Source organism: Lytechinus variegatus, chromosome 8 (assembly GCF_018143015.1).
Source record: "Lytechinus variegatus isolate NC3 chromosome 8, Lvar_3.0, whole genome shotgun sequence".
NCBI classification, from domain to species: Eukaryota; Metazoa; Echinodermata; class Echinoidea; order Temnopleuroida; family Toxopneustidae; genus Lytechinus; species Lytechinus variegatus.
Window position 1 is genome coordinate 14,561,195 of NC_054747.1, and position 14,524 is coordinate 14,575,718.

Consider the following 14,524-nt stretch of genomic DNA (forward strand, 5'->3'; position numbering starts at 1 on the left):
ATTTCTGACATATATATTGTTACCACGGCAACACGATTCCGACACATTAAAAAAATATGTCCTTTACTTTTTTACCTCGAGACCAATGTGTGAGCCAAATTTCATGAGAATTGGTTGAAAACTAACCAAGAAGCAGGAACCAATAGATTTTTACCTAATTTGGGGCAAATAGTATGTGGTAACCATGGCAACATGATTTCCGACACACAAAATATGTGTCTCTCACATCTTTACCTCAAACTCAATATATGAACCAAATTTCATGAAAATTGGTTAAAAATTGATCTAGTAATTAAAACTGAAAGTTTTTTACCAATTTTATGTCATATAATATGCCGTTACCATGGCAACATGAATTCTGACACACAAAATAGATTTTAAAGCTACGGGAAGCAATTCAAATTCCAATACCAACGCCAACACCGGACTTGAAATCATCCAGTGTGCGTACCAAATTTCTTGTTTAATCACATTTGAATTAAGCACAAAAGGGGCGATTCTAGACTGAAAGTCAGAGTTATTATCATTATTTTGGGAGGGAGGGTTGTGCTTGAAAAATATGTGGCGTTGATATAAATTATGTTATCATTCTAAGGAAAATGTCCTATCCTCAACGAAGTAAACACATTAAATATTATGCTTGGGACTAGTTTTGCTTATAAAAATAAGGGAAATATTTGATTGTTAGTTTTTCAAATATTGAAAGAATACATCATACGCTATCCAATGACACAAAAATTATTTCGAAAGTCCAAGTAAAACTCAAAATATCATCAAATTACAGAGGACACAATTATAGAAAATGATCGTAAAATTACCCTTAAGTCACTTATTGCGGAAAGCCGCCGTTTATGTCTTGATTTTAATCACGACATAAATTTATGTCATTCAAATGGATTTATGTCATGATTTTATGTCATGATTTCAGACATAAAGCTTTATGCAACGGATTTATGTCATTATTTGTGTTTATGTCATGATTTATGCTATATGACGTAAATCGTGACATAAATCATGACATAAATCAATACATAAACTTTTATGCAACAGGGCCCAGGGCCCTGTTGCATAAAAGTTTATGTCATAATGACATAAATTTCGATCGTGACATAAAATCATGCATAGCTTATGATATGTCGTTGACATAAATTTCGTTGCATAAAGATATTTATGTATTGTTTTAGCTTATGTCAAGTTATTACGCGATATACGTAAACTGAATAGTCATGAACGAGCCTGTTGACATAAACTTGGCATAAGTTGTCATTTTTCAGCCGCAGGAAGCTCTTGCGAAAAAGGGTCTTCGGCTTCCTATTTGGACGGGAAAGAGGCATATTTTGGTATGTATAAAATTTTCATTGTTGTATATCATAGATAATAGATATATCTCACGTTCTGACCAAAATTCAAAGATTCTAAGTATGAAGAGATGTTTTAAATAAATCATTATCGCCGTCAATTTTATGTAACGATTGCTCGGATACTCTCCGGCTGCTCTTAGCCGTACAACGCTGGCAGTGCTAGCCGGAGGTTCCGGCGTCTGACAAAGACAAATAATGCATGGAATCAACACCAACAGAACAGTGTTAAAATAATCTTCACGACATTGAACATTGATTTTAAGGTTCCGGCGTCGGATAAACACAAATAATTAATGGGATGAACACTGACAGAAAACAGTTTTAATTAATCTTCACGTCATTTTATTGTACATTTTCATTGATTTGAAATTAAAGGTTTTTTTCAAGAGCATCCCTGTTCTTCCTGAAAAGATCTACGTTAACGTTACTCGTTAGGCCTAGTCTAACGTTAGAGCCAGACTGTCTACCTACGATTAGACTAGAAGTCTAGACTAGACACTCCAGAGTCTATACAAAACAGCTCTGTCACTCACCGTGAGGGCCTAGCCCAGGCCTAAATAATTAGTTGTGCTGAGCCTATGTTCGGAGATTAAAAAAAAACCAAAACCTGAAATTTAGGCATGTCACTGTCAGTGTTAATGCAGGGCTAGGCCCTAGCAAGTAATAGCTTGGCCCCTTTATTAAGTTCTTGTCTAGATCTAGATCTATCGTTATCTAGTTTTCTATCTAGGACTAGATCAAGTCTAGGGTCTAATTTAGACTTAATCTAGCTCTAAAAATTTCTAAGTTAAACTTGTCTTACTTAGCCTTAGGTGAGCTGAGCTGGCCCTACCATTGACTAGGCCTACCCTGGTTTGGGCCTAATTGGTCCTGGCCAGTGAATGAGGTGATGCAGCCCTGCCCCTGGACTGAGTCTGGCTGGGGCTTCTTCCATTCATGCTTTTATTAATAGATCAAAATCGAGACCTAATCTAGTAACTGTTTAGCAATACAAGAGAGACTAGAATAGATCTAGCTCAGGGCCCAAAATTGAAACTGTGTTTACATCATTAGTAAGCTAATCATTTGTTGGGCCTATATATCATCTATATGAAACAAGTAACATAGATCTACTAGAACTACAAAAGTTACTTTAGATCTATTCTATGTCTAATCTTAAGCCTGACTTTTTAACTCTGACATAAAAATTCAAATACAATTAAACTTAGACCTTTGGGAGACGGGTCCTCCACTGCCGACGCTACGGTGATGGAGCCCCTGGGTTTATGATAGAGCTATGGAATAGGGTGTCTAGCTCTAATATAATATTGTTTTCTAGTGCCAGGAGTAGAGGCCTAGATGATTTATTGGTAGATGTAAACTACAATAACATGTGTAGAGTATAAGAGCCTAGCAGCGAGTGTGGGGGGGTCCCTCTCTGTTCAGAAAAAACAAAGTGATTGGTTTGTAATAAAGGTGATAAAATAATTTAGAAAATCCTGGGTCACCCTCTGTGTTAACGAAGACTGGAGACTACTGAACAGGAAGGGAAAGAAGGGGGAACAAAAAAAAAGAATTACACACTGAACTAATTAAGTTAAACACTGAACTGAAAAGACATGTAACTTCACGCAAAACTGATGACTACGTTGTATGTTAATATCTAATAAAGATATTACTGTACATCTATGATGGATACACATTTTAGTTCTTTGATTTGTTTTACAGGTTAAAAAAATTATCAAATGCTTTTTCTATGGATTTTAAACCAGTGCACAAATAATATGCTTGGAGAAAAGGCATTTCAATTACTGGTAACTACAGGATTTGGTTTCTGATCTGTGGATGAAAATAACCATCATGATAAATGAAATTCTCTTGATGACTGTTATTAAGGATTCCTCATAGTATATTCTATTCCTTTTAACTATTTACTGTAAAGAGGATTTCTTTTAGATCAATTATTATAGGGGTGCTTTTTTTTAGAAAACAAACCCTGGCAATTTGAAGTAAAGAAAATCCCCAACTGTATAAATAATAGAATTATGGGGCCTACAATTTTCTTACCTATCAAAACCTATCTTCATTAGAAGTATTGAGTGTGTAAATCATTTTTCTAACATTTAAAAAAAAATAAAGCCTAAATGAATCACTTGTACTATCCTTTTAATATTGCACACCAAGTGATAAAAGGTGCAAAAAAGTGGTCTTGTTATTGTTTGCACACTTAACGTTCGTTTGCACAATAAAAGGGGCAACATTTAACCTTTTAAGGTGCATAATACTTAAAGATTAAAAATGTTAAATTTTTTAACCACTATTACATGGTTCAAATCTGGCCCTATATGGTGATTAATATAACTTATGCTACACCCATAAACAATGAGCATACTTGCTCTCATTAGCACCCCTTATTGTGCCAACCCCTAAAGTTCAAATTTGAATCCCGATTCTTGGTGTGTTCATCAAACCGTTTCAAGGTTGAAAGACTAGACATCATTTGCCTTAAAATAAAATATTCTAAATAACTGTACCAACACCCCTGTCAAATATATTTGACAAAATCTGTAATGATAAAAAAAAAAAATTTCAAAGAAGGAACTTCAGTTGTTGTTTATACAAAATGTAAATATGAATTCATTCTCATCTGTTACTATATGAAAAATTTGGTATTCACTTTTCTAACAGGTGACCCACACAAATGGTGAGAAGAGGTAAAGAGAGAAAGGGGCACAGCAACTGGAAGGAGAGGGAAGTCCAGACACTCTACCACTGTCTGCCATTGAATAAGAAGTCTCTCTTTGGATCAGGGGGTCAAGCTTCTAGTATGAAGGTGAGTCTTTATATAAAGTTGTGTTTATTGAACATTCTACTTGTAAATACAAGTATACTACTGTACGGTAATATTTATTCTTGTTTATTTTATTGTCCTTAAGAGCAGTTGTAAATGTGATGTCATGTTATAGTAATTTTCAAATATGAATCTCTTAAAATTCATCTACATCTTGTAATAAATTCATCTTAAAGTTACTCACAAAAATGGATAATGTCAATCTCATGAATTTTTATAGAAATTCAAGTTTCAATTGACAAATGAACCCTCTTAATGTTTCAATTAATGTTAATATTATTATTATGGAATGTATTCTCAAAAATATGTAAGAGCAACAAAAATGTTACTAGTCAAAGGGAAAACAAAATCTAGGAAGGCTATTGGATCCATACTATTGTAACCATTATTTTCCACTTAACTTTTGCAAGAGATTCAGATTCAGTTGATTTATATTTTTTATTAGAATCTCAACAAAAGACTAACAATGAGAGCTTACAAGCATAAACGCAATTTAAGTGCATTTAAGAATAAAATAATAGTAGTAGAAGGGTATGTTTTCATTTTCAAGTAAAACCACATATGACAATTTTCTCAAATGACTTGATTGAAATTAAATATATTCTGACTTTAATTATAAGGATATAAAAAATGATATTCGGAAGCTATTTATCCAATTTTTATTTAACATTCTATATATTTTTTAATTATGCCTGTGATTGCAATCTCAAAAGGCTCTTTCATAATCTTTTAGAGATACATCATACATGTAAATGTATGTGAACACTCTGCTATTATCAAGTTGAGTTGCTAAAGTTGTTTTCACTGATTCTTCTCATTTCAGATTGTTCAAGAGTCAAGACTGTTGAAGAGGTGACGTCATGGACCTGGTAGCACCTGGCAAGGGAACTATATTACTGTTCACACTCAAGTATCCTATAAACGCTTTAAAAATTTTAACATTAACAAAAGTACTAATTTTCATTTTTTCAAAGATAATAAGCATTATATTGACATTTAGTGAATATATTTTATGATTATCATAAAATTAGTATAATGTTAATGATGATAGGTCATAATAATACAAATGGAACAATAAGTAGAAAAGAAGACAACCAAGAAGGAGGAGAGAAGAAGAAGAAAAAGAAGAGGGGTGGAAGAGGAGAAAAGGAGAAGAAGAAGAAATTACAACACTGTGAGTTCCTCTTCATGATATTACAGAAATCTTCATCTCTTTTAAGTGGAAATATTTATGAATAATATAATATATAGTGATATGAAAAATGCATTTTATTTAAATCCAAGTTCCACTTTTAATCATGTTTATAAAGTCATAGGACAGGTGACAAGATAACATTGTTTCACAAATTTTAGTGTGTATTTATTTTAAAAGTAATAAATTTACATAAAATGTCATTCTCTTTGCTTCATCTCTTTGTTGCTTTTATTGAATCGGGAGGGGGGGTGTGGTCAAAATATGATTTGCCCCTCAGAACACACTTGTTTCCCTAAACTAAAAATAGTAATTAATATTTGTAGAAAATTGTAGGATTGTTTTTATGAACATATTGTCCCATGAATTGTCAAATTTGGAAAGTAATTGATTGAGGGCGAGAAATGAAAATGAGATAGATCTATGTAGAGATGCAAAGATTACACTGTATAAGTAATAATGAGAAAGCGGGGGCGAGGTGAATTAGAATGGGAGAAGAGAAATGAAAAAGTATAAATGTGAAGGAGTCATTAACAGAGATAGAGATGTATAGAGAATTGTAAATATAAATTTTGTGAATGATAGTGGCCTAATCTCGGAGGGAGGGAGATAATGAAAGTGATAAAAGGATAAAGCATTTTTTTTTGGGGGGGGGATGCATTTGATGAGAGAGATAGAAAGAAAATGGCCAGGTGCTCATCAAAGATGAATAAATATAAATGATTGGTGACGGAGGTATGGATTAAGGGATACAGGTGGTATGAACGTGTCCCAATTAATGCACAAAGCCGTGATGAGTAGTGGCCCCTCATGTGCACTCCTCTTAAAATTTGGGTGATAAGTGATGGGTGATAAGTGAGCATATTTTAAAGTGGAGCCCCCCCCCCATCGCCCCATCTCTAATCGCCAGTTTTTGGCAAGGATTAAACCCCGTCTCTTCTTTTTTATTTAGGCTTGTTTATTTGTTTTTTTTCTGTCAAATGTTTTCTTGAAGAAATTCCCCCATTGTGCTTCCACATTTGTAACCCTCGCCCCAACTGCACTGGCAAGGTGGTTCCATGACATGCTTATATAGTACAAAATTGAAATAATAAAGCAAAAATTGATCATTGATTACAGGATATATGCATGGTTGTCAATCGGTGTTCATTGTTTGGGGATGACTGACACAAATACTGTTCTCTGTGAAGGAGTTTTCTTTCAGTTTAAGGCTTTAGAAATCTAAATTGTTATGGGGCAGACATGGCATAAAGGACAAAATTTATAAAAACTGCGAGCGAGCAAACATTTTTACTTTTTAATACAAATCTAATTTTATGATCGATGTTGATATGATATGAAATAACATACATCATATTTCACTTTTTTTTCTTTTCCTTTCTTTTGTCAGACCGAAGTTTTCATGATAATGATACCTTTCTTTCTCCAACAAACTATTAACTAAGAACTAGATGAAAAATGCAAGCGGGAAGCTGCATCTGAGATTTTCGAAAAGAATTGGATGACCTATAAATTATCAATTTTGATGACCTTTTGATATTTCCCTTTTCTTTCCTCTTTTAAATTACAATTCGTATTTCTTCTAGGCCTACCATTTTAGTCTATGAACCTGAATAAAGAAAATTAACAAATAAAAGGCGATATTAAAAAGGATGATGAAATAAACGAGGCACGTCCTATATGCACTTTGTTGCGGGGAAGGAAAATTAAACTAGAATTATCAATGAAGGTGATAAATACCCTTGCCCTTAGCCATTACATTGGCAACAGTTTCCAACTGTGAAAAAAATGTGTCTTGCCCATCCTTTACCCAAGACCTCCACGAGCAAGTCATGAGCATTACTGATGAAGTAGTTTGAACCGCAAGATTTTGCCTAATTTTTGACATATTATATATTGTTACCATGGCAACACGATTCTGACACATTAAAAAAATATGTCCTGTACATTTTTACCTCGAGACCAATGTGTAAGCCAAATTTCATGCGAATTGGTTGAAAACTAACCAAGAAGCAGGAACCAATAGATTTTTACCTAATTTGGGGCATATAGTATGTTGTAACCATGGCAACATGATTTCCGACACACACAAAATATGTGTCTCTCACATCTTTACCTCAAACTCAACATGTGAACCAAATTTCATGAGAATTGGTTGAATATTGATCTAGTAATTAAGACTGAAAGTTTTTACCAATTTTATGTCATATAATATGCTGTTACCATGGCAACATGATTTCTGACACACAAAATAGATTTAAAAGCTAGGGGAAGCAATTCATATTCCAATACCAACGCCAACACCGGACTTGAAATCACCCAATGTGTGTACCAAATTTCTTGTTTAATCACATCTGAATTATGCACAAAAGAGGCGATTCTAGACTGAAAGTCAGAGTTATTAGCATTATTTTGGGAGGTAGGGGTGGTGCTTGAAAAATATGTGACGTTGATATAAATTATGTTATCATTCTAAGAAAAGTGTCCTATCCTCAACGAAGTAAACACATTAACTATTATGCTTAGGCCTAGTTTTGCTTATAAAAATAAAAGAAATATTTATGATTGTTAGTTTTTCAAATATTAAAAGAATACATCATACGCTATCCAATGACACAAAAAATATTTCGAAAGTCCAAGTAAAACTCAAAATATCATCAAATTACAGAGGGCATAATTATAGAAAATAATCGTAAAATTACCCTTAAGTCGCTTATTGCGGAAAGCCGCCGTTTATGTCTTGATTTTAATCACAACATAAATTTATGTCATTCAAAGGGATTTATGTCATGATCTTATGTCGTGATTTAAGACATTAAGCTTTATGCAACGGATTTATGTCATTATTTGTGTTTATGTCATGATTTATGCTATATGACGTAAATCGTGACATAAATCATGACATAAATCAATACATAAACTTTTATGCAACAGGGCCACTAACAATCCTGGGCCCTGTTGCATAAAAATTTATGTCATTATGACATAAATCTCGATCATGACATAAAATCATGCATAGCTTATGTCGTTGACATAAATTCCGTTGCATAAAAATATTTCTGTATTGTTTTAGCTTATGTCAAGTTATCACGCGATATACATAAACTGAATAGTCATGAACGAGCCTGTTGACATAAACTTGGCATAAGTTGTCATTTTTCAGCCGCAGGAAGCTCTTGCGAAAAAGGGTCTTCGGCTTCCTATTTGGACGGGAAAGAGGCATATTTTGGTATGTATCAAATTTTCATTGTTGTATATCGTAGATAATAGATATATCTCAAGTTCTGACCAAAATTCAAAGATTCTAAGTATGAAGGGATGTTTAAATAAATCATTATCGCCGTCAATTTTATGTAACGATTGCTCGGATACTCTCCGGCTGCTCTTAGCCATACTGCGCTGGCAGTGCTAGCCGGAGGTTCCGGCGTCTGACAAAGACAAATAATGCATGGAATCAACACCAACAGAACAGTGTTAAATAATCTTCACGACATTGAACATTGATTTTAAGGTTCCGGTGTCGGACAAAAACAAATAATTCATGGGATGAACACTGACAGAAAACAGTTTTAATTTATCTTCACTACATTTTATTGGACATTTTCATTGATTTGAAATTAAATTTTTTTTTAAGAGAACCCTGCTCTCCCAGGAAAGTAGATCTACGTTAACGTTACTCGTTAGGCCTAGTCTAACGTTAGAGCCGGACTGTCTAACTACGATTAGACTAGAAGTCTAGAATAGATACTCTAGAGTCTATACAAAACAGCTCTGTCACTCACCGTGATGGCCTAAGCCCAGCCCCAGGCCTAAATAATTAGTTGTGCTGAGCCTATGTTCGGAGATTAAAAAAACGACAAAACCTGAAATTTAGGCATGTCAGTGTCAATGCAGGGCTAGGCCCTAGCAAGTAATAGCTTGGCCCTGTTTTGTTATTAAGTTCTTGTCTAGATCTAGATCTTTCGTTATCTAGTTTTCTATCTAGGACTAGATCAAGTCTAGCTCTAAAACTTTCTAAGAAGTTTAACTTATCTTAGTCAGGTGAGCTGAGCTGGCCCTACAATTGACTAGGCCTACCCTGGTTTGGGCCTTGGTCCTGGCCAGTGAATGAGGTGGTGCAGCCCTGCCCCTGGACTGAGTCTGGCTGGGGCTCCTTCCATTCATGCTTTTATTAATAGATCAAAATCAACTATTGAAGACCTAATCTAGTAAGAGATCCAGAATATATCTAGCTCAGGGCCCAAAATTGAAACTGTGTTTACATCATTTATAGTAAGCTAATCATTGGTTGGGCCTATATATCATCTATATGAAACAAGTAATATAGATCTACTAGAACTACAAAAGTTACTTTAGATCTATTCTATGTCTAATCTTAAGCCTGACTTTTTAACTCTGACATCAAAATTCAAATACAATTAAACTTAGGCCTATGGGAGACGGGTCCTCCACTGCCGACGCTACGGTGATGGAGCCCCCTGGGTTTATGGTAGAGCTATGGAATAGGGTGTCTAGCTCTAATATAATATTATTTTCTAGTGCCAGGAGTAGAGGGATAAATGATTCATTAGTTGGTAGATGTGCACTACAATAACATGTGTACAGTATACGACCCTAGCACCGAGTCGGGAGGGGGGGGGGGTCCCTCTCCTTTCAGAAAAAACAAAGTGATTGGTGTGTAATAAAGAAGATAAAATAATTTAGAAAATCCTGGGTCACCCTCTGTGTTAACGAAGACTGGAGACTACTGAACAGGAAGGGAAAGAGGGGGGGGGGGGGGGGGGGGGGGGGGAAGAAAAAAAAGAATTACACACTGAACTAATTAAGTTAAACATTGAACTGAAAAGACGTAACTTCACGAAAAACTGATGACTACGTTGTATGTTAATATCTAATAAAGATATTAAAGTACATCTATGATGGATACACATTTCAGTTCCTTGATTTGTTTTACAGGTTAAAAAAAAATTATCAAATGCCTTTTCTATTAATTTACAAAACAGTGCACAAATAATGTGCTTGGAGAAAAGGCATTTCAATTACTGGTAACTACAGGATTTGGTTTCTGATCTGTGGATAAAAATAACCATGATAAATGAAATTCTCTTGATGACTGTTAGTAAGAATTCCTCAGAGTACATTCTATTCCTTTTACCTATTTACTGTAAAGAGGATTTTTTTAGATCAATTATTAGAGGGGTGCTTTTTTTAGAAAACAAACCCTGGCAATTTGAAGTTAAAGAAAATCCCTAATTGTATAAATAATAGAATTATAGGGCCTACAATTTTCTTACCTATCAAAACCTATCTTCATTAGAAGTATTTATCTATGGAGTGTGTGAATCATTTTTCTAACATTTAAAAAAAAAGCCTAAATGAATCACTTGTACTATCCTTTTAATATTGCACCCTAACTGATAAAAGGTGCAAAAAAGTTGTCTTGTTATTGTTTGCACCCATAAAGTTCGTTTACACAATAAAAGGGGCAACATTTAACCTTTTATAAAGGTGCATAATACTTAAAGATTAAAAATGTTCAATTTTTTAACCTCTATTACATGGTTCATATCTGCACCCTATATGGTGATTAATATAACTTGTGCTTCACCCATAAACAATTAGCACCCCTTATTGTACCAACCCCTAAGGTTAAAATTTGAGTCCTGATTTTTAGTGTATTCATCAAACCATTTCAAGGTTGAAAGACTAGACCTCATTTGCCTTAAAATAAAATATTGTGTATAGCTGTACCAACACCCCTGTCAAATATATTTGACAAAATCTGTAATGATAAAAATATATTTTTTAAAAGAAGGGACTTCAGTTGTTTTTTTTATATAAAATGTAAATATGAATTCATTCTCATCTGTCACTATATGAAAAATTTGGTATTCACTTTTCTAACAGGTGACCCACACAAACGGTGAGAAGAGGTAGAGAGAGAAAGGGGCACAGCAACTGAAAGGAGAGGGAAGTCCAGACACTCTACCACGGTCTGCCATTGAATAAGAAGTCTCTCTTTGGATCAGGGGGTCAAGCTTCTAGTATGAAGGTGAGTCTTTATGTAAAGTTGAGTTTATTGAACATTCTACTTGTTAATACAAGTATACTACTGTACGGTAATATTTATTCTTGTTTATTTTATTGTTCTTAAGAGCAGTTGTAAATGTGATGTCCTGTTATAGTAATTTTCAAAGATGAATCTCTTAAAATTCATCCACATCTTGTAATAAATTCATCTTAAATTTACTCACAAAAAATGGATGATATCAATCTCGTGAATTTTTATAGAAATTCAAGTTTTAATAGACAACTGAGCCCTCTTAATATTTCAATTAATGATAGTATTATTATGGAATGCATTTTCAAAAATATGTAAGAGCAACAACAATGTAACTCGTCAAAGTGAAAACAAAATCTAGGAAGGCTATTGGATCCATACTATTGTAACAATTATTTTCCACTTAACAAAGAGACTAACAATGAGAGCTTACAAGCATAAACGCAATTTACCGGTAAGTGCATTCAAGAATAAAATAATAGTAGTAGTAGAAGGGTATATTTTTATTTTCAAGTAACACGACATATGAAAATTTTCTCAAATGACTTGATTGAAATTAAATATATTCTGACTTTAATTATAAGGATATAAAAAAATAATATTCGGAAGCTATTTACCCAATTTTTATTTATTCTATATTTTTTTTAATTATGCTTGTGACTGCCATCTCAAAAGGCTCTTTCATAATCTTTTAGAGATACATCATACATGTAAATGTATGTGAACACTCTGCTATTATCAAGTTGAGTTGCTAAAGTTGTTTTCACTGATTCTTCTTATTTCAGATTGTTCAAGAGTCAAGACTGTTGAAGAGGTGACGTCATGGACCTGGTAGCACCTGGCAAGGGAACTATATTACTGTTCATAAATCTATTACTCAAGTATCCTAAAAACGCTTTAAAAATTTGAACATTAACAAAAGTACTAATTTTCATTTTTCAAAGATAATAATTATATTGACATTGTGAATATATTTTATGATTATCATAAAATTATTATAATGTAAATGATGATAGGTCATACTAATACCAATGAACAATAAGTAGAAAAAAAGACAACCAAGAAGGAGGAGGAAAAGAAGAAAAAGAAGAGGGGTGGAAGAGGAGAAAAGGAGAAGAAGAATAAATTACAACACTGAGTTCCTCTTCATGATATTACAGAAATCTTCATCTTTAAGTGGAAATATTTATGAATAATATAATATATAATGTATGAAAAATACATTTTATTTAAATCCAAGTTCCACTTTTAATCATGTTTATAAAGTCATAGGACAGGTGACAAGATAACATTGTTTCACAAATTTTAGTGTGTATTTATTTTAAAAGTAATAAATCTACATAAAATGTCATTCTTTTTGCTTCATCTCTTTGTTTATTTTATTGAATCGGGGGGGGGGGGGGGGGGTGAGGGTGGTCAAAATATGATTTGCCGCGCAGAACACACTTGTTTCCCTACTAAAAATAGTAATTAATATTTGTAGAAAATTGTAGGAATGTTTTTATGAACTCTAAATATTGTCCCATGAATTGTCAAATTTGGAAAGTAATTGAGGGCGAGAAATGAAAATGAGATAGATCTATGTAGAGATGCAATGTATAAGTAATAAAGAGAAAGCGCGGGCGAGGTGAATTAGAAAGGGAAAAGGGAAATGAAAAAGTATATATGTGAAAGAGTCATTAACAGAGAAAGAGAGATGTATAGAGAATTGTAAAGATAAGATTTCGTGAACGATAGTGGCCTAATCTCGGAGGGAGGGAGATAACGGAAGCGATAAAAGGATAAAGCATTTTTTTTCGGGGGGGGGGGTTACATTTGATGAGAGAGAGTGATAGAAAGAAAATGTCCTGAAAATGTGCTCAAAGATGAATAAATGTAAATGATTGGTGACAGAAATATGGATTAAGGGACACAGGTGGTATGAACGTGTCCCAATTAAGGCACAAAGCCGTGATGAGTAGTGGCCCCTCATGTGCACTCCTCTTGGAATTTGGGCAATAAGTGAGCGTATTATAAAGTGGAATCCCCCCCCCCCCATCGCCCCATCTCTAATCGCCAGTTTTGGGCAAGGATTAAACCCCGTCTCTTTTCTTTTTTATTTAGGCTTGTTTATTTGTTGTTTTTTTTCTGTCAAATATTTTCTTGAAGAAATTCCCCCCATTGTGCTTTCACATTTGTAACCCTCGCCCCAACTGCACTGGCAAGGTGGTTCCATGACATGCTTATAAAATACAAAATTGAAATTATAAAGAAAAAAAAAATCATTGATTACAGGGATATATGCATGGTTTTCAATTGGTGTTCATGGTTTGGGGATGACTGACACAAATATTGTTCTCTGTGAAGGAGACCTCCACTAGCAAGTCATGAGCATTACTTATGAAGTTGTTTGAACCGCAAGATTTTGCCTAATTTCTGACATATATATTGTTACCATGGCAACACGATTCCGACACATTAAAAAAATATGTCCTTTACCTCGAGACCACTGTGTGAGCCAAATTTCATGAGAATTGGTTGAAAACTTACTAAGAAGCAGGAACCAATAGATTTTTACTTAGTTTTGGGCAAATAGTATGTGGTAACCATGGCAACATGATTTCCGACACACACAAAATATGTGTCTCTCACATCTTTACCTCAAACTCAATATATGAACCAAATTTCATGAAAATTGGTTAAAAATTGATCTAGTAATTAAACCTGAAAGTTTTTACCAATTTTATGTCATATAATATGCCGTTACCATGGCAACATGAATTCTGACATACAAAATAGATTTTAAAGCTACGGGAAGCAATTCAAATTCCAATACCAACGCAAACACCGGACTTGATATCATCAAGTGTGCGTACCGAATTTCTTGTTTAATCACATTTGAATTAAACACAAAAGGGGCGATTCTAGACTGAAAGTCAGAGTTATTATCATTATTTTGGGAGGGAGGGTGGTACTTGAAAAATATGTGGCGTTGATATAAATTATGTTATCATTCTAAGGAAAATGTCCCAACCTCAACGAAGTAAACACATTAACTATTATGCTTGGGACTAGTTTTGCTTATAAAAATAAGGGAAATA

The 14,524-nt window shown here is 33.8% G+C and overlaps 2 long non-coding RNA genes across 2 annotated transcripts; both read left to right on the top strand.

The window, feature by feature from the left end:
- Nucleotides 1-1,141: 1,141 nt before the first annotated feature.
- Nucleotides 1,142-5,292, top strand: LOC121420033. The gene is made up of 3 exons (XR_005970683.1): nucleotides 1,142-1,340; nucleotides 4,029-4,173; nucleotides 5,015-5,292. It is a non-coding gene; the product is annotated as an uncharacterized LOC121420033 (long non-coding RNA).
- Nucleotides 5,293-8,378: 3,086 nt separating this feature from the next.
- On the top strand, nucleotides 8,379-12,766 carry LOC121420034. The gene is made up of 3 exons (XR_005970684.1): nucleotides 8,379-8,612; nucleotides 11,291-11,435; nucleotides 12,230-12,766. It is a non-coding gene; the product is annotated as an uncharacterized LOC121420034 (long non-coding RNA).
- Nucleotides 12,767-14,524: the final 1,758 nt, after the last annotated feature.